This window comes from Zea mays, chromosome 2 (assembly GCF_902167145.1).
Source record: "Zea mays cultivar B73 chromosome 2, Zm-B73-REFERENCE-NAM-5.0, whole genome shotgun sequence".
In the NCBI taxonomy this organism is placed as follows: Eukaryota; Viridiplantae; Streptophyta; class Magnoliopsida; order Poales; family Poaceae; genus Zea; species Zea mays.
The window spans coordinates 112,532,184-112,559,056 of record NC_050097.1 but is presented as its reverse complement, the minus strand read 5'-3'; the positions used below and the strand labels follow the sequence as shown (position 1 = coordinate 112,559,056).

Here is a 26,873-nt window from a genome sequence, read left to right as displayed (position 1 = left end):
TGAGTTTACTAGATTGTTATTCAGGCTACCATCAAATCTGGATGAAGAAGGAAGATGAGCCAAAAACCAGCTTCATAACCCCTAGTGGTACATATTGTTATCTTCGGATGCTTGAGGGGCTCAAGAATACTGGAGGAAGCTTCAGTAGAATGACAGCAAAAGCCCTTCATTCTCAGATAGGCAGAAATGTGCTAACATATGTTGATGATATCATAGTAAAAAGCACGAAGCAAGAAAATCACATTGCTGATTTGCAGGAAACATTTGCTAACTTTAGACAAGCTGGTCTGAAGTTGAATCCAGAAAAATGTGTCTTTGGAGTAAAGAAGGGGAAATTCCTTGGTTGTTTAGTTTCAACAAAAGGGATCGAAGCTAATCCAAACAAAATCGAAGCTATTCTTCGGATGGAGCCGCCAAGCATAAAGAAGGGGGCTCAACGGCTGACAGGAAGATTGGCATCTTTGAATCGATTCATATCTAGATCAGTAGAGAGAAATTTACCATTCTTCGAAGTGCTGAAGTCGGCCGAAGTCTTTCAATGGGGATCAGCTCAACAGAAAGCCTTCGAAGAGCTGAAGCAGTACCTGATAGACCTAACGACGCTAACTCCACCCACGCCAGGGGCTCCTCTGCTATTGTATGTGGCAGCTTCGCACTCTGCAGTGAGTGCGGCACTTGTATAGGAGAAGCTTGAAGGACAAAATAAAAAGCAAGTCCCAGTATATTTTGTCTCCGAAGTGTTAAGCTTATCAAAGAAAAACTACACAGAATTGGAGAAAGTGTTGTATGATGTATTAATGGCCTCCAGGAAGCTTCGGCATTATTTCCAAGCTTATCATATAATTGTGCCCTCGTCACAGCCTCTGAAGGATATTATGAGGAACAGAGAAGCTACTGGAAGGGTTGGAAAGTGGGCCGCAGAGCTCAATGAATTCACCATTGATTACGTGCATAGATCTTCAATTCAATCCAAGCGCTAGCAGACTTCATTGCTGACTGGACGCCAGGGGCTCACGAAGAAGGGACAAATAAGGATACCGAAGCTTGGACGGTGTTCTGCGATGGTTCTTGGGGAACCTTCGTTGCAGGAGCAGCTGCAGTCCTATTAGCACCTTCAAAAGTCAAAACATGTTTTGCAGTCAAACTAGACTTCAGTTGCACAAATAATATTGCTGAGTACGAAGCACTTCTTTTGGGGCTTCGAAAACTAAGGGCAATGGGAATAAGAAGGGCCATCCTAAAGACTGATTCTCAAGTTATTGCTGGTCATGTGGATAAGAGCAGCAGGGCACGAGATCCGAAGCTAGAAAAATATCTTGATGCAGTCCGAAGGTTGGAAGCTTCCTTCGAAGGGTTTTCCGTCAAAAATATTCCAAGAGGTGAAAATGAGCATGCGGATTTGCTAGCCAAATCAGCGGCTCAGGGGCTCCCCTTACCCTCCGAAGTATTTTTTGAAACAATAAAAGCACCTTCGGTTGAGCTCATGGAAAGAGCAGTGCTCACTATTTCTCCATTTCACAGTGAAGACTAGAGAACTGAAATAATATCTTTTTTTCAAGGAAATTGTCTTTCAAGTGACGAAGCTTATAACAAAAGAATGGAGGCAAGAACAAGACCATATGTCATGATAGAAGGAGAATTGTATAAACATGGAATTTGTTCACCACTCCTCAAATGTTTATCAAGAACCGAAGGTATCAAATTGATGAAGGAGATACACGTAGGTCTGTGTGGATCTCACATCGGATCTAGGCCCTTGCTAGGAAAAGTTTTTCGTAAAGGATTCTATTGGCCGAAGGCAGCTTCGGATGCAGCAGAATTAGTCCAAAAATGTGAAGGCTGTCAAAAATGTGCAAGAGATCAGAAACAACCTTCATCTCTGACTCAGTTAATACAGCCCACTTGGCCGTTGCAAAGGTGGGGCCTTGATTTGCTAAACCCACTTCCACCAGCACAAGGAAATCTAAAATATGTTGTGGTGGCGGTATAATATTTTTCCAAGTGGATTGAGGCGAAGCCCTTAGCCACAATAACTTCGGTCACTGTCCAGATTTTTCTGGCAAAATATTGTTTGTCGCTTCGGAGTGCCGAAGGCTATTACTATGGACAACGGAACACAGTTCGATGCCGAAGCTTTCAAAGAGTTCTGTGAACAAATTGGCACGAAGATCCATTTTGCATCAGTTAGACATCCGGAGTCAAATGGACTTGCCGAAAGAGCTAATGGCATTATAATTACTACACCAAAATCATACACTTCTTATGGTTTTTTAACTTACTACAGCTTTTATAACAAACCGTAGGAAATAAATAACTTCCGAGAGGCAACTGGTAGCTCTAGGAAATAAACTTAACTTCCTACGGTATTTTATAAAAGCTGTCGGAAGTTAAAAAAACCGTAGGAAGTTAGATAACTTCCTAAGGCCTCCTCTAGGAAGTTAGATTTCAGCTGTTGACCAGTCAAACGAAAAGCTAACTTCCTATGGCTGGCTCTAGAAAGTTAGCTGTCTAGCTAACTTCCTACGACCTCCTCTAGGAAGTTAGGTTTCAGATGTTGACCAGTTAAACGAAAAGCTAACTTCCTACGGCTGGCTCTAGAAAGTTAGGTTTCAGTTGTTGACCCAGTCAAACGAAAAGCTAACTTCCTACGGTTGGTTCTAGAAAGTTAACTGCCCAGCTAACTTTCTACAACCTCCTCTAGGAAGTTAGGTTTTAGATAAGTCATTTTGTTTCTTATTTAGATTAAAAATATTTTTTAAACCATCTAAATTTATATTATATACCACAACTTCACATTAAAGCTAAACCTAGAGCAGTGCCAAACAACCCCATAGCGTGTAGTTAGTTGAAGCTGAATTCGAGAGATTGAGGTCTGGATTAGCTCGCCCCAGCATGTAGAAAACAATTATAATTCGATGACCAATAGAAAATGTTTCATTCTGTTTCCTAATTTATTTAGATTCAATGTACGATCGTCTCGAGTCGTTTCGCAAAAGAAATTTATGTCTAATGAAAAATACTTCAATATGAACAGAAGACAAAGGTCAGAATTTGATCCCAAATTCTCCATCTCAGTACGGCAAGTTCAATCTGTTTAAGCAAAGCACGAATATATCTGTTTCGGACCAATGGGCCTAGACATACACAAGTAGTTTCCAGGCCTACTCCAATCTCCAGGCCCAGGCAAAACAGCCCCAGACCGCGTGCGTTTCGCTTCTGCCCCTGCTGTTTCTGTTTCTTGGCGTCCATCCCCTCTTTCTCTCGTGGCGACGACGGCGACCGTCACACCCCCCCTATGTGCTAGGTGCCAGGGTCCGTCGGGTCCTTCGCTGGCGACGAGCAACTACCAGGTATGCCGTATTCCTAACCCTTATCTTACCTTCGTGTTGTTCGGATCTAAACGGAGCTACCAAACCCTAACTTATGCTATTTGGCTACCTGCATCCGGATCTGATCTAGTAGTTACTAGTGTATGTGTGTTTAATGCCTACTAATTTTGATTTTTTTGTAAACATTATGGCCCATGTACTTTACTGGCTCCGCACCCTCGTTTGGAACTTTGGATTAGCTGGCTGATTTCTGAGATCTTATTTTCCGTATATATTGCGCATGATAATTTTGATCGTTCGTTTCTAGGCGACCCAGTGGTGTGTTCGGGAACGTTTCCGCGGGCGGGCGGCGGCCCCCAGTGGCGAAGATGATCTGACTACCGACGTACGCAGCACGAGGCGTTCGTTGCCATCTTCTTCTCCTTTGAGTAAGCTCAATTTTATTTTCTTAATTTTGCTTAAATGCCTTTTTCGGTGCATGGAAAATCTGCACTCTCTGTTTTCATTTTATCACTGTATCAATGTGGCAAGCTGCAATATTTTGTTCTCTTTCACAATGTTATTAGAGTATGGATAGAGAACTAGAAATTAATTAAATTGTAGTCTCTTTGATATGGCATCTCCCAAGATAATGGGCAAATATTTGCAAAACGAAGTACTACATATTAGGTCTATATATCAAGCGAGTGTCTTTTTTTAGTTGCACAGGACCATGCCTTTCACGGATGTCTTAATTCTTCAGTAATGTAATATCTTTCCATTTTGTGTGTCGTCCTTTGCACTTCCATATACTACATGAATAATGCCAGCTTTGCAGTTATTTTTTTTATTTGCTCGACTTATATATGCTTTGCTAAGCCATGAATATATCTTATTTTCACTACCTCAATGGTCTTAAGCTTGCTAATCAGTTCATCTATGTGCTCTTGTTGCTATATTATGAGATGTTAGTCTACAAGCTTGTGCAGCTATGTCTGTTTAGGTTTGAGCAATACGTTAAGTGATTGCAAAGTATTTGTTCCATTTAGCATGAAACTCCAGCTATACTATAATTTGTTTGCTTCTTGCTTCCAAGGCAAGGGGTATGCATTACAGGCTAGGTAATAACCCTATAGTTCTTATTTCTAAATACCCAGCAATTATTTATTGATGTACCATAAGATTCAAGTTGCTCAATAATAGCTAACAAGTATAAACCATGTTTCAGGTATATGATACTAGCAACATCCACGGTATCAACATTCGTGAAGTATATATTCTATGTTAGTGACATGCTAATGGAAGGTCAATGGGAGAAAAAGGCAGTGTATACATTTTACTTGGAGCTCATAAGTGACCTTGTGCACTTGTCATTATACATGCTCTTCTTCATAGTTATCTTCCTGTAAGATCTCTTATTATGGTAGTTTGATACTATAATGTAAAGTTGTAAACTATGGTTATTGATTCGTTATGTGATACCAGGAACTATGGTGATCGGCGACCGTGATCTTCCATGTTATTATGTTCTGATACTTGAGACTTTTATTATGACTATGTATGAGATATTGTCTCTTATTAGTACTGGTTGATGAGATGTGTCTTATTATGACTATGGATGAGACTTTTGTGATGTAATTGATAAGACTATGGATGAGACTTTTGTGATGTAATCGATGAGACTATGGATTTAAATATTGTTATGTGATTGTGTGTGAGATGTTTTGTGTGAAAATATGTTGTGCTATATAGATGTTGATATATTTGTTATGTTGTGGAATGTGGTGTAAAATAAAAATAAACAACATTTGTAATGCTGGTCAAATTAACTTCCTAGAGGCTTATTAAGCCGTAGGAAGTTAGCCAGCTAACTTCCTAGGGGCTACAGTCAGCCGTAGGAAGTTAGTCAGCTGACGACGTGAAGCTACTAACTTCCGAGAGGCTTTTTTGGCTGTAGGAAGTTAGCTAACTTCCTAGAGGGCTCTAAGGAGGTTAAGCTAACTTCCGACAAGAAATTTTTGAGAGCCAAACTTCCGACGAGATGACTTAACTTCTGAGAGTTTAGCTAACTTCCTAGAGTTTAGGCCTAACTTCCTAGAGTTTAGGCTCTAGGAAGTTTACTATTTTGGTGTAGTGAATGATGGGAATAATGAAGTTAATCTTCAATCAGCCTAGAGGAAAGTGGCTAGATGAATTGATCAAAGTGGTGTGGAGCCACAACACAACAATATCAAGGTCAACAGGTTTTACACCATTCAAATTATTGTTTGGTGATGAATCAATAACCCCAGAGGAAGCTAAAGCAAGATCAATAAGAACAGTGGCTTCGACAGAGGACGAAGCTGATTATTCTGTGGCAAAAGATGCTATAGAAGGGATCAGGCTTCAAGCTGTGGATAACATCAATAAATATCAAGCCGAAACAATAAAATGGCGTGATAGAAAAGTTCGGTTAAAAAACATCAAGCCAGGGCACTTGGTACTTCGGAGAGTTGCCAACCCAGATACAGTAGGCAAGCTACAGTTGAAGTGGGAAGGACCTTTTCTGGTAGTATCTTCATCAAGACCCGGTTCTTACAGATTGAAGGATATGCATGGCAACGACATTCCTAGATCTTGGAATGCGGATGAGCTTCGGCGATATTATGTATAGCTTGATGTAATCTTTTTATTTTTTTCCTATGGCACCCTTTTCCTTTCTAAAGGGGGAGAAAGGTTTTTAATAGGGCCATAGCATGTAATTTCTCTTTTTCTTATTTCAGCTCTACAAGAGCAATATCCCCCAAAAATCTAAATGTAAAAGCTGAGCATGCACCATCGAGTGCAAAGAGAAAAGAAAAAACAGGGAGAAGCTCGAAAGACGTCCCTAAGGGGATGCAGAGCACGACGAAGCTACAAAAAGCCGTTCCTAAGGGAGCGCAGTGTAAATTTTCTGCTCAAAAGTCGTTCCTAAGGGAATGCAGAGCTTACAGCGAAAAGTCAACGCTGATTCCGCTGAAATATAAGGCGAAGCGTGAAAAGTCAACGCGATACCGCCGAAATAGAAGGCGAAGAAGTTCAAAAGACGTTTCTAAGGGAATGCAGAACTTACAGCGAAAAGTCAGCGCTGATACACCTAAAAATAAGCGGTGAAGCCAAAAAATAAACGGCAAAGAGACTTTGGTTATTCCTAAGGGAATGAAGGCTATGGTTGTGGCTTCGTATGCGTATGTTTGGACATTCATTTGCACGGTACATTACATCATACATTTGCATTCATAAACATTCATTTAGACATACATAGGATCATCATCATCATGACATAGGCAGTTGCTTCGGCTTTAAAGAAAGGCTTCGGCAAAAAGAAAAAGAAGCAGTTTTATGCTTCACTGTGTACGAAAAGAAGGGAAGGTGTTTTTCGCCTTCGGCTCAAAAATGCTAAGTTCGTTCACACCGAAGGACTTTATACATTGACGGAAAGGTAAGAATATATTACAAGGTATGGACAAAGTTCACAGAGTAAAATTTAATTACATTATTCGTTACAAAGGTTATTACAAGAGTTTTTTCTACAGTTATCTATTCAAGCTTCATTAGTATCCATTGAGCTTCGGCTTCGTCATCCTTTAAGCTTCGGCTTCGTCTTCTTACTCTTCAGCTTCGGCTTCGGCTTCGTCATCCTGTACGTATTAAAGTATTGTAAGCATTCAAGTTTGAAGGAAGAGGTAAGCACAAGGTATGATTTTGTTACCGGTTTAAGATGACTCCAAGCTTCATCACCAGCTATGCTTCGTCCACCCTTTGTCCATACCAGTTTTATAAATCTATTTTCTATGCTTCGGGCAAGGTTGGGAATATTATCTAGATCTGCTGGTGATAAACTGAAATTGGGTCTATTGACAACCTTTCCATGTTCGCAACCAGATTTCAGGAAGGCGACAGCTGTGCCCCGAGAAGCTACCAGGGCACAGAAGTCACCATGTCCAGCTATAATTTCGTCAAGGTCATCAATTTCACCCTCGATATGTTCCAAGACCCCCGGCAGGTCTTCAGTCGAAGGATTAAATTTTTCGCAGCTGGCTCCAACCGAATTGAAGACTTGCTTCAGCCGTTGTACACATCGATTACTGAAATCCAGGCATTTGTCTTGAAGACCTGTCAATGATTTTTTCAAATCTGAACTTTTCTCGACCTCGTCCAAAAATTTTGCATTAAGCTTCTGTTTTTCTTGTTCGAAGCTTTCTGACTAGGACAGAAGCTTCGTATTTAATTCTGCTATTTTAGCTTCAGCTTCTGCCAATAAGCCTTCGGTTGTCTGAAGCTCGAAGTCCTTCTTTTCAAGAGCAGCTGATTGGTCTTTTATCTTGCTTTCTAAACTCTCAATTATAACTTCGTGTTTTTTATCTTCCAAATCTTGCTGCATTTTCAGAGCTTTACTCAACAGCATACTCTACGCACAAACAACCTTCGTTAGAAAACATCTTTGTTATTAAAAACAATAAAAGTTAAAGAAAAGTTGTTCACCTTGAAATTGGAATAAAATAAACTACCGACGATGTGCTATCGTCGGTAGCGGCTAATGTCTGTCTTGAGCTTTGGGAAACCGATACTCTTTGATAGAGTACCGATAACCTTCGCTCCAGTATGATCCCGGACACAGCCCAACTTTTCGTCATTGATGCCACCAAAGAGAAGTGCCCCCAGCTGATATCCGCAAGATATGACATATTCTTTTAGCTCTTCTTTTTCAGCCTTCGTCAATTCTTGGCCAACTAAGTTTTGAAAGTTAAAAATTTCATCTTCCGAAGTGTCTTTGGCTATTTTCTTCTCCTTCTCGGGCACTGGGGCCATAGTTTTTTTGGTGGCTGCAGCAGCTTCTTCTGTGGCCATGTCTAGCAGTATCTTGTCAATATTAGCAATTGTGCTTTCTAAGTGAATATCTTCGGCTGTGGCAGCTTCGGTAGCTGTTGTGCTCTCAACAGCTGAGGCCTTCGGAGCTAAAGCTTGTGGTGGTGTCCCTTCAATGACTTCTGTCACTGTAATGATTCTTTGTTTCTTCGGCTTAGCTGCCTTCTTTGTTTTTGTGGGCTCCTTTTCCTTCTGAAAAAGCTTCGTCAGATGTGGTCCCAGTGGACTTAGCTTGACAGGCAAAGATTCAGTCATTACCTTTAAGATTTCCTCTACGTCGGTGGCAGAGGGTGTTGCAGCAGTTTCTTCTTCTTCATCAATTGCTTTCTGCTTCAGAGTTGTAGCTTTACTTTTCTTTGAAGCATCTGTTTTCGGCTCAGGCTTCAGCTTTTTCTTTTTCAATTGTTCTTCGTCGTCTTTCATCGATTAAGTAGCTTCTTTATTCAAAGCACCAGTCACTCTCTTTCTCTTCTGCCCTTCGGCATCCTTGTCTAGCCGCTCGTAGTCGGGGTACTCAAAGTCCAGAGCATCCATTACTCGGTTTAACCTTCGCTTCGGACGGGTGCCGAAGGCTGCAGTCATTAATTGATCTTCTTTTTTAGAGTAATTGCCGAGAATTTCGTTGCACATTACTTCAATCGTGTCTAACCATTCTTGGCAGGGCACTTTGAAATGTTTCTTGAATTTATAATGATAAGGCAGCCGAATAAGTTCCCCCTTCTTCTTTTCCCCCTTCAGCTTCGGCATGTCCCACTCCTTCAAAGTTGGGAACACTCTGAAAGCCAAAAATTCTTGCACTAAGTCCCTAGTGCCGATATGCTCTGCAATAACTCGAAATTCAGCCAGAGCAATTTGGCTTGGACTCCCTGGTGTCATGTTGCACTGGGGTCTGGTCTCTCCGAAGATCAGTTCTAGCAGACTCTGGACCAGCTTCTCCTTTTCTTCGTCAACTTTGACGTAAAACCACTCAGACCTCTAGCCAGCTAGCCACTTGCTTCGGTAGCTAATCACTGGAAATTTTGTATTCTTGCGATAGGCCAAATTGTAGCAGCCAAAGTTTTCATGAAGACCATCTCCTCTAGCTTTCATCTGATAATGAAGCTCGTGCACTCGGCAGAAGCCTTCGGCAAATGGCTCCACCCCTTGGCTTCGGAGAGCCCAGATATAAACGCTAAGCCTAACGATAGCGTTAGGAGTTAACTGATGAAGATAGATCCCAAACTTCTTCAATACATTGACAATCATCTTGTTTAAAGGAAATCTTAAACCAGCTTTAAAGGAACTTTTGAAGACCACTACTTCATCCTTTCCTGGCTTCGGAGTAATCTCCTCCCCGCCAAAACAAACTAGCTCTTTCTTCGCTTCACTGAAATAGCCCAAATTCATCAGCTTAGGCAAATCACCTTCGGAAATGGTGGATTTCCCGAACTCCAGGTGGCTGGGTTTAGTTGGCACTGCGATGTAATCATCTTCAGACTCAAGTTCCTCGGCATCAACCTGCTCAGCTTCAGCGGCAAGTGCATCCTCCGATACTACCAGCCCTAAACGCTTCATCACTTCAGAGATAGGGGCAGTTTCAGCACCTTCGGCTTCCTCTCCGTCACGAGTAACCCTAGCTGTGGAACGTACTCTGGCCATCTGATGATTGAATTTTTTTGTTTTTCGAATAAAGTTGAAATTTTTTCTTAACTTTGCCGAAGCTCTTTCTTGTTACTAAGCTCGAGCAAAATAAATAGCTTCGGTTGAGGATGCAGCAAGCAAGCTTCGGCTTTGGTCAATATTTTGGCAGCAAAACAGTGCAATAGCAATGAATGTTGTGGTAACTTCACACCTACCCGTCTGTTTATATAGTGCCACAGGTGGGAAGGTGAACCGTCAAGGTCTTCTGCACCGGACAAACAGCCACCCGCACTCACTGAACGGTGGGCCACAGGGTCCGAGAAGGTGAATCGCCAGGACACGCGTAACTGCTGCAAGATGGGGCCACCCCGCGCGCGGATTATTTTAATCGTTTCTCGCCAACGAGCTCAGGGAAGGTGTTTTTTGGATCTTCGGCATCCCGAAGCCTAGAAGACTTTTTCACGGATCAAGCTCGTTACAAAAAAACAATCTAGCACCGTGAAGCGGCTACTGTTGGGGGTATGCTTCGTAGCCGAAGATCCTAAATAAATAAAACACCCTCGGCGGATCCTCTCAAAAGTAGCGCCGAAGCTATCGCCTATAAAGCTTCGGCACAGTGACATGTCTCAAGACGAAGGGGTGAACCGACTTAAAGATGAAATGACCTAAAGACCCATGATATTCTGTGTCATTATTGTAATTGATTGTAAAGGGCATAAATGTAATTGTACACAGGCTGCGCCCTGTGCCTATAAATAGGTAAACAGTACCCCTGTACTGTTCACGTAATCTTGTAATTGCTGGCATATTACGCTGGAATTATTGCTTTCTGCCAAGGCGAAGGTATAAATGTACCTAAATATTATATTTTAATATTTAGGTTTGTATAATAAAATATGCGAATAATCTTATGTGTTTTTGATATATCATTCTCTTATGTTCCATATTTTTTATATTTTATCCTACATCATTTTATAACTTTAATCACGAAGGTATGACCTTCGTGATATCTTGCTCATGGCCTTCGTCCGAAGTTCATTAAATCCTTGGGGAGATAATGCTTCAGTGGACGAAGGGCATTAATATTTAACACTTTATGTTGCCTTGTTCTTAATTCATAGCATTTGAGAACAAGTCCCCAACAGATGGTTTCGTCCATAACAAAGCAGCAGGCACACAAATGCAAGGTAAAAAAGCATCACAAAATATTCACAAATATTTATAATTCTATTCGCATTTCAATTACAATCCTTCGTCAAAATATTACATTCCTTGCGCTAAAGAATTTCTAGAGTGTTTTTACAGAAATCAAGGGGAATCCTACAAAGACTACTTCAAAGCTTCAGATTTAGCTTCGGTTCATTGACCTTCGGCGCCATCACCCTAGAGAATGGCGAGGAATAGGGTAATCAGAAATCTGGTAAGGAAAAATTTAAGGTAAAAGAATAAAGGTAAAGAGCTAAACTTTGTTAAGGAGGTTCCGGGATTCGTTTCCAGCCAACTCGCGTCCACCCTTAGCCCAGATTTGAGTGATGAATCTGTTCCCTATGCTTCGGGCTTCGGCTGGAACATCAACCAGGTCCGATGATGAAAGGCTGAAGTTTGGCCTGTTGATAGCCCTTGCGTGATTACACCCGACTTTTATGAAAGCGGTGACCGTACAACGAGAAGCCACCAGCGCACAAAAGTCTCCATGGCCGGTTATGACTTCATCGAGGACGTCAACCTCTTTCTCAACGCATTCGAGAGCCCCGAGGATATCTTTGGCAGAGAAGCTAGCTTCTTCAGATGCAGCTCCAACTGAATTGAATATGCTTTTCAATCGAGCGGTGCATTGGCTTGCAAAGTTAAAGCATCTCTCCTTAAGAGCTCTCAGCGCTTCACTAAGCTTCGTGTTCTTCTCATCTTCAACCTTAAGTGTCATTTCCAAAGCTTCAGATTCATGGTTGAATCGGCTGGAGGTTTCTTCCAAAAGTGTATGAGGATCCACCAGCTCTTTGCCCAGTTTCTTATTCTAAACTTGCTTTTCGGCAAGGGATCGTTCGGCTGAGCGCAGCAACCCATCTTTTTCTTTTAAAGAATCCTCAAGTTTTTTGATTTTATCCTCCAAACCCTTGACAATAACTTCGTTCTTCCTATCTTCATCATCTTGTTGCATTTTTAAAGCTTTGCTTAGTAACAAGCTCTGTAAAAAGATACTCAAAATTAGAATACTTAAGCTAATACAGACATATCAGTGGTAACTTGTAAAAAGGTTCTTACTTTGAAGCTAGAATAAAACAAGTTGCCTATTATTGAGGACTTGTTCTCAAATGCTATGAGTTAAGAACAAGGCAACACAAATGTTAATGGTTAAAAGTCCTTCGTCCTTCGAAGCATTATTTCTCTTAGGATATAATGATCTTCAGACGAAGGTCATGAAGGACATACCTTCATGATCGTGATATATGTTAATGAAAGAAGAAGCATATGAAATATAAGAGACAACATGAATAACCATATGACATTATTAATGTATCTCATTTATATTAACATAGATAAACAGAAACAATATTGAATTACATTTGTACCTTCGGCTTGATAGAAGGTAAAAGTCCAAGTGTGAGGCACGAATGAATACAAGTCAGCGTGAACAGTACGGGGGTACTGTTCATCTATTTATAGGCACAGGACGCAGCCTGTGTAAATTTACATTCATTCCCTTCATATTTACTATTGACTTATGGACAACCCAGTGGGGACTAGATGGCCTTTTCCCCTTTAAGTCGGTTCCTTTTTCCACCATTGAGCCGAAGCTCCCTTGCGCGTAGCTTTGGTGCAACATCAGCCTTCGTCTCGACCATGCTTTTCACATCGTATATGCTTTCAACCCGAGTCCGAAGGTACCTGTTCATATGTTACACTTGGAAAACATTGTTAAATCATGTTTTAAGGACCTTCAGAAGACATGGACGAAGGCCTTAAGCCGAAGGTCCGAAAAAACACCTTCCCTTTGCTAGAATAGCAACAGTCAATGACAAACGGGGCCGTCCAATTTGCAGCGTGCTTGGCGTATAAATAGGAACTCACACCAGCTGCATTTCATACGCTGCTTGTGCCATTTGCATTATTTTCTCAATCTTTTAGCTCTTGCTCACTAGCGCTTGCTAGATTTTCAAGCTCTCTGAACTTCGATTTAAAAACGCGTTTTCACCATGTCTGGAGAAAAGATGTCTTAGGAAAAGAAGGTTGTTGCGGAAACGAAGCTGACCGAGAAAGCAAAGCTATTTGAGGAGAAGAAGTCTGTGGATCCTTATGTTGTTGGATTTGTTGAATCGATGGCAAAAACAAACACAGAGAAAATTACCAAAGAGATACTGGAAGGTTTGTCTGAAGATACTGGTGACAACGATAGCTATGATGCGGAAAGTGGGGATGAAGATTTTGAGGATCGGCCCTGACGGCCAAGTCATTCAATCTTCGAAAAATCGACCATCAAACAGGGTCATCTTGAGAACATGAGAGGAAGGTATCTTCGGGATATATCTATTGTGAGGGCTGGCGGAGACAACAACGTCCCTGCCCCTGAGGAGAAAAGTTGTGATTTACCGAAGCTTCTTCAAGGCTGGACTTCGGTTCCCTTTGAGCAAGTTTGTAGTTGAAGTGCTAAAGACCTACCAAATCTTCCTTCATCGAATCATCCCTGAAGCCATAATAAGAATGGGGATTTTTGTATGGGCAGTAAGGAGTCAAGGGCTAGAGCCAAGCGCGAAGTGCTTCTACAGTATGCACGAACTTCTATATGAGATGAAGGCCATGGGTAAAGAAGGTTTGGTTCGACTGAAGTATACCTTCAGATTCAGGGAGAAGTTTGATGAACCCAACGACGACTGGCTGAAGTGTATCGAAGCTACAAGTGATGAATTGCTTGGGGCTTATTCCAAGGCCGAAGATAATGCTCTATCCGCAGCCTTCGAAAGATGGGGAAAGAAAAGACTGAACAGGGTTTTTGATGCCATTGGCTTCATATACCCCGACTACCGCTATCCGTTGCAGGATAGGGGAAAAGGAGGAAAGTTGCTACTTCGGCCACCCCAGTTGAGCCTATGCCGAAGGGCAAAAAGTTGAAGGTTCTTACCCACCAGCCGCGTTATATTGAACCGATCGTGGTACCTGAGTTTGGCGCAGGGTCCTCTTCAGCGACCAAAACAATACAAACTGCTTCGACTGTACATGGCGCTAAAGAACCAGCTGTAATGCCGAAGATGCATATAGCAGAGCCAGCCAAAGATAAGGCTAAAAAGGCTAAAGAGCCAAAGATTGACGAGATAACAAAGACACCAAAGATTCTAAGCCTTCCGACATAGCCAGATCTGCCAAAGATACAAAAGACTTCTGCTGCCACTCCTAAGAGGAGAAGAATGGCAAACGTGTTGGATGTTGTGTTGGAAACAACGAAAGTCTTGAGTCCTGCTCTTGTAAAGAAAGTCGTTCCAACCGAAACTAAATCGCAGGCCGAAACCGAAACTAGGCAAGCCGAAGCTGCACAAGTTCAAGCTGAAAGCGAAGCTACGCAAATTCAAGCTGAAATCGGAGCTAGGCCTTCAGTGCCTATCGCAACAATGCCTGCCGCATCTGAAGAAAAGACGACAGAACAAATTGCATTTGAAAAGATCGAATCTTCTGCTCCCGAAGCTTTGGATAAAGACATTGACTATATCATTCGCCATGCTTCGGGAAAAGAACTATCCCAAGAAGAAAGGCTAGAAGCACAACACTATGCCCAAAAATTGAAATATCTCAAGGGGGCGTTAGTGTTTAATGGTAGCGGCGAAGAAGATTTTTTATACTGTCTCCCGGATAACAAAGAAATATCCGTGTGCTAGGAGATAGGTAAAAGCATCGGATTCCCGAAGCTGGAAGATAGTCTTTCAATTTTATCGAAGGACGAACTTGCTGATAGCTTAGCATACAATAGCATAAAGGTATACAAACTACTTATAAATTTGAAAATGAGGTTTTTCATTTTTCATATTTATTCTTTCCTCCACTTGCAGGGCTTGATTCTTAGTAAAATGCCCTTAGGGCACAGAAACATATAGAGGACGAAGGCTATACAATGGCCCTGAACAACCTTCGTTCAGAGGTAATTAAACTGAGAAACAAAGGTCTTGAAAAAGACAAAATCTTATTCTCTCTGGTTAACAAAGTCAAAGAAGATGAAGCTAGCTTCAAAGCCCAGGCCGAAGCCCAAAAGATTGAAATTGAAGACCTTCGGAGGCAGCTTGCCGAAGCTAAAGAAAAATGCACGCTCGCAGAAGCTAACCGAGAAATCAGCGAATATTGGAAAAATCATTTAGAGAAAAACGTTGAAGAGCTTCGCACATCCAAGGAAAGATGCTTTGAAAAATCCTTGGATTGTGTGAAGAAAATAAAACCAGTTTCGCCAACGTGGGCGCCTACTCTACCGAAGAAAACTTTATACGAGGTGACCCCGAAGGCGTTATTGAATGGATAAGTGGGGAGGCCGAGAGCTTCGAAGAAATTTTAAGTGATCGCGGGGATGTCTATGCATTTTCCGGTGCACGGGGGATTTCAGCTATCTTGGAGAAGGTAGGATGTGATCATATCAAAACCATGGCCCAAGCCGAAGCTGCCTTCTCCGCAGACGACACGAAGGATCCTTCAGCTGAAGCAACCTTGATGGGTGGAAAATCCTATAATGATGTCTGGGTAAATGGTGGCCGAAAGATGGCTCATGAAATTATAAAGAAAAGTGAAAAATACACCCATGACGCCCGGATAGAAGCGAGACAAGCTGAAGAAGCTGCAGAGTGCGAAAAACGTATAGGTAATATTTTGTAATATTCAGCTTTGGCATTTTTATGGCTTCGTACTAATTAATTTTTCCTACAGCAGAATTATCTCCGCCACCAGAACTGTTCGATCCCCTAGCCGATCCAGAAACGAAGGAAGCACTGGAGATCATTAATATAGCTGAATCTATTGTTGACGAAGTCGTCAATAAATTGCTTAATGAAGTTGCAAAGAAAATCCTGAAAGAAGACTAGCACTTATTGTAAAAACATTTTTAAATGGTCAATGTAAGAGACACTAGAATGGACATTGTGCTTTTATTATAACGAAGGTGTAATATTTGATGTGTGTAACTTTGGATCGAATATGTAAATTATGGTAATTTATTTCTTTACGATGCATGAAACTTTCATACATATCGTTTTGAGCCTTCGGCGAAAAAACACCTTCCCTTCTTTTCATGCGTCGTGAAGAAAAAATCCATGCCTCGTAAAAATATCCAAACTTCGTAAACAAGGGATCCCTTCTTTTGTAACAGGGCTGATGAAGCTGTATTTCTCAAGCTTGTTGTGTGCCTTATCACATTTTCATTTTTACGAAGTATTCTCCGAAGGTCGACTTCGTATTCGATTCATGCCATTGATGCGATATGATGTATGATGTGATGTTATGCGGAATGATGTGATGATATGATGCAAAATGATGTTCATGCCGAAGGCACACACTCACACTCCCACACTGGAACACAATCTCTGCATTCCCTTAGGAACTACTGAAATCTCTTTGCCGTTTATTTTTCGGCTTCACCACTTATTTTTCTGTGTATGTTCTGCATCCCCTTAGGAACTTCTTTTGAACTTCTTCGCCTTCTATTTCGGTGGTATAAGTTCTGCATCCCCTTAGGAACGACTTTTGAACTTCTTCGCCTTATATTTCGGCGGTATTTGGCTCTGCATTCCCTTTGGAACGACTTTTGAGCAGAAAACTTACACTGCGCTCCCTTAGGAATGACTTTTTTGTAGCTTCGGCAAAACTTACGCTGCGCTCCCTTAGGAACGACTTTTTTGTAGTTTCGGCAATTTTTAGCTCTGCATTCCCTTAAGAACGACTTTTGAGCTTCGGCAATTTTTGAGCTTCGTAAGTCTGTGAAGAAGATATATTTCATTCTGATAGAAGCAAAATTATTTCAAGGAATTAAAACTAGATTTACATTGCTTGTTCCTTATTGAAAAACAAAATGACATAGAACGTAAAAGTATTTCAGGGGTAGGATATCGCTCAATAGATGTGATTTGATTCTGGCATAGTACTGTTGACTGTGCGAGCTTTGGATTCCTCCCTGAGTTCACGTTGCTGTTGAGAGTGCTGGCGCCCTTCCGGTTGCTGGCTTCGGGAATAGGTAGGTTGCAATGGTGGTGGCAGTGGGGGATGTGGCCAGGAAGCCTATGAATGGCTAGCCGAAGCAACATAAGTTGTAGGATGATTGCCCACATATTCTGGTATGTAGGGAGAATGGCACGAAGTAGTGTGCAAGACCTGCTTCGAATGATTCTGCCGAGCTTCGGCTTCTGCGATCTCCTTTTGCTTTATAATGGTGATTTGGCACATTCTTGTAGTATGGCCCTTGCCCTCACCACAGAATAAGCAATAGATCTTCCTGGGCTGATCGCCATATCTTCCTCCGAAGCCCCTGGCGCCTCTGCCCCTTGGAGCTGGTGGCTTGAAAGAGCTTTGTTGTTGCCCCGAAGATTGTGAGGTGTAATGTGGCCTCTAGAGCTGGCTTCCTTTGTCGTCATTCTGACTGAAGTTATGGATTGACCTGACATGCCTCGGGTGGATTCTTCCTCCGAAGCCCCTTGTCATTTCCGAGAATCTGTAAGCTTCCTCCCTTCTTTGGCGGAAGTCGTTGTCAGCCTGGATGTATTCATCCATCTTCTGAAGCAGCTTCTCCAGAGTTTGTGGGGGCTTCCTGGCGAAGTACTGAGCCGTAGGTCCTGGCCGAAGACCCTTAATCATGGCCTCAATGACAATTTCATTGGGCACTGTGGGCGCTTGTGCCCTCAATCACAAGAACCTTCGGACATACGCCTGAAGGTATTCCTCATGGTCTTGCGTGTACTGGAACAGGGCCTGAGCTGTGACTGTCTTCGTTTGAAAGCCTTGGAAACTGGTAACCAGCATGTCCTTGAGCTTCTGCCATGACATGACTGTCCCTGGCCGAAGAGAAGAATACCATGTCTGGGCTACGTTCCGGACTGCCATGACAAAGGACTTCGCCATGACTGCGGTATTGCCCCCGTACGAAGATATAGTTGCTTCGTAGCTCATCAGAAACTGCTTTGGATCTGAGTGCCCATCGTACATGGGGAGCTAAGGTAGCTTGTATGATGGGGGCCATGGGGTAGCCTGCATTTCTGCTGCCAAGGGAGAAGCATCATCAAAAGTAAAGGTATCATGACTAAAATCATCATACCATCCATCTTCGTTGAATAGGCCCTCTTGACGAAGCTCCCTGTGTTGGGGCCTTCGGTCTTGGTCATCTTGAGCGAGTTGACGCACTTCCTTAGTAGCTTCATCGATCTTCCTTTGAAGATCGGTCAGTCGAACCATCTTCTCCTTTTTCCTTTGCACTTGTTGATGGATGATTTCCATGTCCCTGATCTCTTGGTCCAACTCCTCCTCCTGGAGTGTTGGACTGGTGGCCTTTCTCTTCTGGCTTCGAGCCTCTCGGAGAGAGAGTATCCTGATTTGTGTCCAGCGGCTGCAGTGCAGCAGCCCCTAGCCCTGAAGCTTTCTTCGGCGGCATGACGAAGGTCAGAGCTTGCCGAAGGTGGTCGAATGAGTTCACCGGAGGTGGGCACCAATGTTGGGGACTTGTTCTCAAATGCTATGAGTTAAGAAGGCAACACAAATGTTAATGGTTAAAAGTCCTTCGTCCTTTGAAGCATTATTTCCCTTAGGATATAATGATCTTCAAACAAAGGTCATGAAGAACATACCTTCATGATCGTGATATATGTTAATGAAAGAAGAAGCATATGAAATATAAGAGATAACATGAATAACTATATGACATTATTAATGTATCTCATTTATATTAACATAGATAAATAGAAACAATATTGAATTATATTTGTACCTTCGGCTTGACAGAAGGTAAAAGTCTAAGCGTGACGCACAAATGAATACAAGTCAGCGTGAACAGTACGGGGGTACTGTTCATCTATTTATAGGCACAGGACGCAACTTGTGTAAATTTACATTCATGCCCTTCATATTTACTATTGACTTATGGACAACCCAGCGGGGACTAGATGGCCTTTTCCCCTTTAAGTCGGTTCCTTTTTCCGCCATTGAGCCAAAGCTCCCTTGCGCGTAGCTTCGGAGCAACATCAGCCTTCGGCTCGACCATGCTTTTCACATCGTATATGCTTTTAACCCGAGTCTGAAGGTACCTGTTCATATGTTACACTTGGAAAACATTGTTAAATCATGTTTTTGAGGACCTTCGGAAGACGAAGGCCCCCAACGCCAATAGTAGTTGATGTCCTTTTCAAGCTTCAGGAATCCGACACTCTTAGACAGGGTGCATATAATTTTAGCACCGGCACGGTCGAGGATGCATCCCACGACTTCCTCGTCGACCCCGCCAAAGAGCATCAATCCCGGCTGGTAGCCACAAGAGATTGCAAATTCTTTCAGCTCCGATATGTCCTCTTCAGAAAGCTATTGGCCACCCAAGTGCCGTAGGTCGAAATTCACTCCTTCTAAAGAGGTTTCTTCAATTTTTTCCCCTTGTCTGAAACTACTACAGCCACCTCCTCCGCAACCACATCTGATATAAGTTTATCGATTTCGGACAGAGTGGTTGTGAGGTTTTCCTCTTTGGCTGTAATGGTAGCTTCGACATCAGTCGGTTTAGCAGCTTTGTCTACCGAAGCTGGGGGCAGGGTCTGCTCAATCGCTTCCAGTATACTCATCATGTGTTGTTTCTTCTGGCTCTCGTCTCCCCCATCAATAGCCGAAGAGGTTTCCTTTTTCTGTAAGAGGCTCGTCAGTTCCAGTGCCAAAGGACTTAACGGTTTGAATGGGAAGGACTCGGTCATTACCTTCAATATTTTTGAGACCCCCGCAGCAGAAGACAAAGGGCTTGCAGTCTGTTCTGACACATCTTGTGTCTTCGTCTTCTCAAAAGATTTTTTTCGGCATGCTTCCATTTTTTAGGAGTCGATACCTTCAGCTCCAGCATTGTTTTATCTTCTTCAAAGTCACTTGGTCTTCCTTGATAGACCAGATAGCTTGCCTACTCAGAATGCTGAAAACCCTTTTTCTTTTGACTCCTTCGGCCCCTTCATCAAGCCTTTCATAGTCAGGATACTCAAAGTTAAGAGCATCCATTACATGATTCAACATTTGTTTTGGCCGGGTGCCGAAGGCAGCAGTCATCAACTAATCTACCTTCTTCGTGTAGTTCCCGAGAATCTCGTTGCACACTGTTTCTATCAGCTCCAACCATTCGGCCCATGTTTCTATCATCCGATAAGGAAGGCGTACAAGTTCATAATTTTTCCCTATTCCTTCTTCTTCGGCATTCCCCATCCACTAGAGGTTGGAAAAGTTCTGTTTGCTAAGTGTTCCTGCACTAAGTCCCTAGTGCCAATATGCTCAGCCACCACCCTGAATTCCACTTCGGCCAATTGGCAGGGGGACCCTCGCTGCATATTGCACAAAGGTCGAGTCATTCCAAAGCTCAGCTTTAGGGGACTCATTACCATGGTCATGAGCTTCTCCCTCTTTTTCTCATCAGCCTTCACGTAAAACCATTCATTAGTCCTCCTCACCGCACGACGAAGTCTTCCCATCCCACGTCCTCACCCAACCTAGAGGCCCACGTGGGATTCGGCCCATTGTAACAGGCCCTGCACGGAGAAGCGCGTCACGGGTCCAATTCGTAACAGCTTCGCAGCCGGCGGTGGTTTGCTGCTGCCAGGGGCGGCAGACTTCGCGCCTCCCCGCGCCTTCTTTTCCTCGTGGAAGGGGTCACCGATCCTAACGACCGTCCGGCGCTTCCGCACCGCATCTTGACGATCCTTTTCCATCACTGCCGATACAACAACAGCAATATTCCGCCCGTAAGGAAAAATATTCAACTCACGAGCCATACAAGACATAAATATGTCTTCGCCAGCCGTGCGGGAGATCAGAACATTCTTTGGCCATCGACCCCCGGTAACCTTCAGCATTCGCGCCGAAGACTCCCGGAGCTCGGGCTAATACATCCTTCCCCCGAGGGTCGTGTAAGTCCCCATCAACTCCACAACAAAACTATCAGAGACCCCCAGTCCCCCCACTGCAGTACATAGTCTTCTCTTCTTAGTGGTTATGGCAGCCTCCTGCGAAGGGCCTTCCTCAGTCACAGCCACGGGTTTCTTCCCGCGGCGGTCGATAGCCACGGCAGCGTCATCCCCGCGATAGCTGTCGTATGGCAAACGATTCAACTCGAAGACCCTATTCAGGCAAACGTTGGATCCACGGATATCCCAACTCCGCAGAGCCTCCGTCCTCGGCACATAACGCCCCACAATCCGCATAGCTTCGTCTTCCACGTCACGCATGAATGCGGCTGGATCCCGGCCACGCAAATCCAACGCGAAGGCCGGACTTCTCACTTGCTGGTCGCCCAGGGAGGGCATCTGGCGAGGGCATACTTCGCCCAATGCCCAGCCATACGCCAAGGGCCACACTCCATAAGTGATGAATTCCTCAACTTAATCGCGCCCGCTACTCATGCGGGCAGCACAACGAAGGACCCCTTCGTCACTATCATCCTCTGCCACCTCAAACGGCGGAAACGCCACATAGCAGTTGGAGCACATCATGGCCGCCGGGAGTCCTTGGAGGTCTTCGACTTTGCATCCCGCCACATAGAACCAGTAATCATACCAGTTGCCCCACTTGTTGCGGGCGCAGGGAACTAGCTCCACAACTTCTGCCGAAGTCTTCCCAGTCCTCGGCGTAAAGGTGCACGACCCAAACTGTGCAATCTTGTTTCCAACTTTTCTCTTCTGCCAGTGCAAACAATAATTCTTGGCGAAGACCTCTACGGAGGGCTAAACGCCATACGAAGTCACTGCCCAGACATACTTCACCAGGGCCACCACGGTGTTAGGTGTCAACTAATGGATCTGCACTTCATACCTCTGCAACACCTCCGCCACAAAGCGATGCACATGTAACCGAAGGCCGGCAGTAAAAAATGCCTCGAACACAACTATCTCACCCTCCGGCTAAAGAATCTCGTCCACCCCCGGAACTCGTCCAACTCCATTCCCAAAATACCCCAACTGTTGTATGTCTTGCACGCGAACCGAGGAGATCCTCGAAACGCCAAATTCCACCGTGTGGCCCGGGTGCAGCTCCACCGCCACCAAATCACTAAAGGTATCTTCGGACGATGATTCTCCCAACGGCGTATTCGCAGCGGATGAAGAAGAAGACGGCATGGCTACGTACCGTCGGCGATGGCGCGCGGTCTGCTTGACGTGGGCCAGATCTCCGATGAACAGGAGCAAGGAGGGCAGGCGAGCAGGCGAACGGATTCAAAATGCTAGGGTTTTGCGATGCGCAGAAATGTAAGAAAGCATGAGCCGCGCCGCCCCCCCTTTTTATACACAGGACGCGACGCTTCGGGAAGCCCGCAGTCCAGTAGTACACGTCCGTCAACGGTCACATCAAAAACCCCCGTGGAACCACTTCGAGCAAGGGCAGCGTCTCCACCATCTAGCGACGTCTTCGACACCAGATGACTCAGTCGAACTGGTCCCTCGGAGGGCAAATGTTGGGGCGAAGGCGAAGACACTACCCTTCGCTCCAGGCCTTCGTCACCTCGCTGCACTAACAGAGGCAAGATGACGGCGCGGCCCACCCTCCATCCTCCTCACCGCAAGACGAAGGCCTACGACGAAGGCCTATGACAAAGTCTTCCCATCCCACGTCCTTACCCAACCTGGAGGCCCACGTGGGATTCGGCCCATTGTAACAGGCCCCGCAAAGAGAAGCGTGTTACGGGCCCAATTTGTAACAGCTTTTCTGTAATGACAGTCTATAACCCTCCCTTATGTGAATATTGTGGGGATAATCGAGGTGCCTGAGGGCATAAACGTCCTTACATCGAGACGTTGGGCACTCGGGCACCTATAAATACCCCCGTATAGTGCCCTTGAGGGGCTGAATTAACAGAGCAATTGCCATCTCGAGTTAAACCTTACTTGCATTCTTTCCACTCCCCCGTTTGATCAACTTGCCTAGGAGTGCAAGTTCCAACATCTGGTAATGAAGTTCATGCACGTGATAGAACCCTTTGGCATTGGAACTTTTTCCTTGGCTTCGGAGAGCCCATATGTAAACACTAAGCCTAACAATAGCATTCGGGGTCAGTTGATGAAGATATATCTCAAATATCTTCAAAACCTCCCCTATCATATTGTAAAAGGGGAACCAAAGCCCTGCCCTGGAGAAGCTCTTAAACACAACAACCTCATCTTCCTTCGGCTCTAGAACCATGTCCTCTCCAGCAAAGCGAATCAGTTCATCTTCATTTTCTCCAAAATAACCTAGCTTCTTCATCACAACCAGGTCCTCTGCTTTTACTGTGGATTTTCTAAATTCAATATGACTAGGTTTGGTTGGGCACAAAATGCTATTGTCCTCTTCACTTTCGTTGTCACTCCCGACCTCAACCTCAGTTTGTTCAGCTTCGACATTGGGGGTACCTTCGACAGTAGCTCCCTCTTGCACAACTAGACCTGAGCGCCTCATCACTTCTAATATGGGCATTGTCTTAGTCACTTCAGTTTTGTCTCCCTCACAGGACACCCTGGTAGTAGATCTTACTTTGGCCAATTCAGTGTTCAATTTCTTTCAGACGAAGCTGATCTTAAGTGACGAAGCGCTTGTTTGAAAGCACAATGCAGAGAGCTTTAGCTTTGGTTAAAATTTTCAACAGCATAATAGTGCAATGGCAATGAATGCTATGGTAACTTCTAACCAACCTGTCCATTTATATAGTCCTGCAGGAGAAGAAGGCGAACCGCCAAAGCGTGCAGACTGGCTGAACGGTGGACTGACTAGCGCTCGGAATATTTTAACCATTTTTTGATAACAAGCTCAGGGAAGGTATTTCCTACGCAGTCGTCATGGCATCGCGCAAGCTGCGCCACTACTTCGAAGCATTCAAGGTGCGGGTCACCTCGGACAGGGGACTGGGAGACCTGTTCCGCAACCCGGAGGCGTCTGTCCGGATCGCCAAATGGGCAGCTGAGCTCTCCGGCTACCATATCACCTTCGAACCCAGGACAACAATCAAGTCGCAAGTCCTGGCAGACTTCATCGTTGACTGGACAGGGCTAAAAACACAGCAGGACGAGCCTACAGAGAAAGTGTGGACCATCCACTGTGACGGCACAAGGTGCCATGCGGGTGCAGGCGCAGCTGCAGTCATCACGTCACCCACAGGAATCAAACACAGATATGCAGCACGCCTCAGCTTTGCTTTCGAGTCCGACAAATGCACCAACAACGTAGCAGAATACGAAGCTGTCATCCTAGGTCTTCGCAAACTAAGAGTGCTTGGTGTCACCACCTGCATAATCAAGACAGATTCCAAAGTGGTTGCCGGCCAGGTCGAAAAAGAATATTCAGCAAAAGACCCCACACTTATACAGTATCTCACGGCTGTCCGCAGTTTGGAGAGACAATTCAAGGGCTTCACCTTGCAGCATGTGGACCGCGCCAGGAACGAAGAGGCCGACGCATTGGTCAAAGCAGCAGCCAGAGGCGAAGCCTTGCCCTCCGACGTGTTCTACCATGTCATTGGCACACCAGCCGTCTGCAATCCAGAGGGTCTATAAATAACCAACGACACCGAGGGCCATCGCATCGTCAACCTCATCATGACCGAAGATTGGCGGGCCCCAATAACCTTGTTCCTGCAAAGATATTACCACCCAAGTGACGTCAACGAGGCCAAGCGACTCAAGCACCAAAGCCGGGACTTCACACTTATTGAGGGCCAGCTATACAAGAAGGGGGTCAGCCAACCCATGCTTAAATGCGTCACCAAAACCGAAGGCATCTAGATCCTGCGCGAAGTCCACAGCGGAACTTGTGGCTCTCACTCGGGGCCTAGGGCCCTCGCTGCCAAAGTGATCCGTTAAGGGTTCTACTGGCCCGCTATAATCTGCGCCGCGAATCGTGTCACGAGGTTGTGCGAAGCCTGCCAGAAGTTTTCTCCCCGCTCAGGCAACCCTTCGCAGTTCACCAAGCTGATTGCACATACATGGCCACTTCAACACTGGGGCTGGATATTGTCGGTCCGCTACCCACGGCTCAAGGGAACCTTAAGTTCACCTTCGTCGTCGTCGAATACTTTACCAAGTGGATCGAGGCAAGGGCAGTATCCACGATAACGTCGAAGACTGCCCAGAAGTTCTTCTGGCAAAACATTGTTTGCCGATTCGGAGTCCCGTCCGAGCTCACAGTCGACAATGGCAAACAGTTTGACAGCCAGGACTTCAGGGACTTCTGCTTCTCCATCAGCACTAAGCTAGCCTTTGCCTCGGTATACCACCCGCAATCTAACGGCGTCGTCGAGCGTGCCAACGACAAGATTTTCACTACCATCAAGAAAAGGTTCTCAACGACAGGAAGGGTAAATGGGCTGACCAGCTACCTCAAGTAATCTGGGCACTAAACACGACCAAATGTCGGGCAACTGGATTCACTCCTTTTCGTTTTCTATATGGATCGGAGGCCATGACCCCGCAGGAAATAAAACACGGGTCACCTCGAACAAGCGCATCAGCCGCCCCCGACGTAGACGAACCTACCTCCAAAGACCTCATCGACGGAGACCGCGTCTTCGCCCTGCAAGCCCTCAACAAATACCAAGCTCAAATGAAGGCCTGGCGCGACCACGCGGTCGTCCCAAGAGAATTCAACAAAGGGGACCTCGTACTCGTCCGAACCACCCGGACAGAGTCACGGGGCAAGCTGGAGCCAAAGTGGGAGGGTCCATTCATCGTCAAGTCGAAGGCGTCCCCCAGCGCGTACAGGCTAAAAACGCCATTCAGCGAAGACCTAGAGCATTCCTGGAATATTGACAATCTCCGCAAATTTTTTGTTTAAATCCTTAGGGCCCACGCGCCCTTGTAATTCACCCAACAGTATCATTCCGGCCCGCACTCTTTTCCTCCTGGGGGGGTGAGGTTTTTAACGAGGCGGAGCCATGTAATATACCTGCAAAATCCCCCACAAAAACTAAGATGCAACATGTCGAAAAAGACCGCATCGACGGTCTTCGGCATTCGACCACTCCGAAGTCACCGCGAGAGGCAGCACAGACTACCCTCGCGTGCGACACTCCGTGCAAAATTCGCCTAAGGGTGCAGCCGGAACAAGCACAACAAGTGCGTTAATCAGTCTTTTATTCAAAAGACACTCCGCGCAAAAGTCGCCTAAGGGTGCAGCCGGAATAGCACAACAAGTGCGTTAATCAGTCTTTTATTCAAAAGACACTCCACGCAAAAGTCACCTAAGGGTGCAGCCGAAATAACACAATAAGTGCGTTAATCAGTCTTTTATTCAAAAGTCACTCCGCGCAAAAGTCGCCTAAGGGTGCAACCGGAATAGCACAACAAGTGCGTTAATCAGTCTTTTATTCAAAAGACGCTCTGCGCAAAAGTCGCTTAAGGGTGCAGCCGGAATAGAAAAAAAGAGCGTTAATCGAAGTCTTTTATTTAAAAGACGCTCCACGCAACAGTCGCCTAAGAGTGCAGCCGGAATAACGTTAATCGAAGTCTCTCATTACAAAGACACTCCGCACAGAGTCGCCCATAGGCGCAGCCGGATCAACACAAGCATACAAATACGGCCAACAGGTCGCATCACCATACAAATTACAATTACATACACACAGCTAGGGCATCACATATTACATCGGCTCAACCTTTAGGATGATACCCATCTCCCTGTAATTAAACAACATTATCCTCAATTCCTCACCCTCAAAAAGCTTCCGAAGATCCCCCTCGCCTATGCCCGCCCCAATCGGCGAGGACAACAATTCTCGTTTACCAACCCGGTGTACTCGAAGTTGGCCACGCTCCATCCCCATGCGACGGCGTCTGCCGCTCCGCGAAAATTTACCCACACTATGTTTCCCACCACCCTTCGCCGCCTATACCCAATACTCGCACCAGGAAG

The 26,873-nt window shown here is 44.8% G+C and overlaps 1 long non-coding RNA gene across 1 annotated transcript; it reads left to right on the top strand.

Moving 5' to 3' along the window:
* The first annotated feature begins 3,145 nt into the window (after positions 1-3,145).
* Positions 3,146-4,981, top strand: LOC103646850 (uncharacterized). The gene is made up of 4 exons (XR_562481.3): positions 3,146-3,350; positions 3,637-3,757; positions 4,537-4,713; positions 4,794-4,981. It is a non-coding gene; the product is annotated as an uncharacterized lncRNA (long non-coding RNA).
* The last annotated feature ends 21,892 nt before the right edge of the window (positions 4,982-26,873 follow it).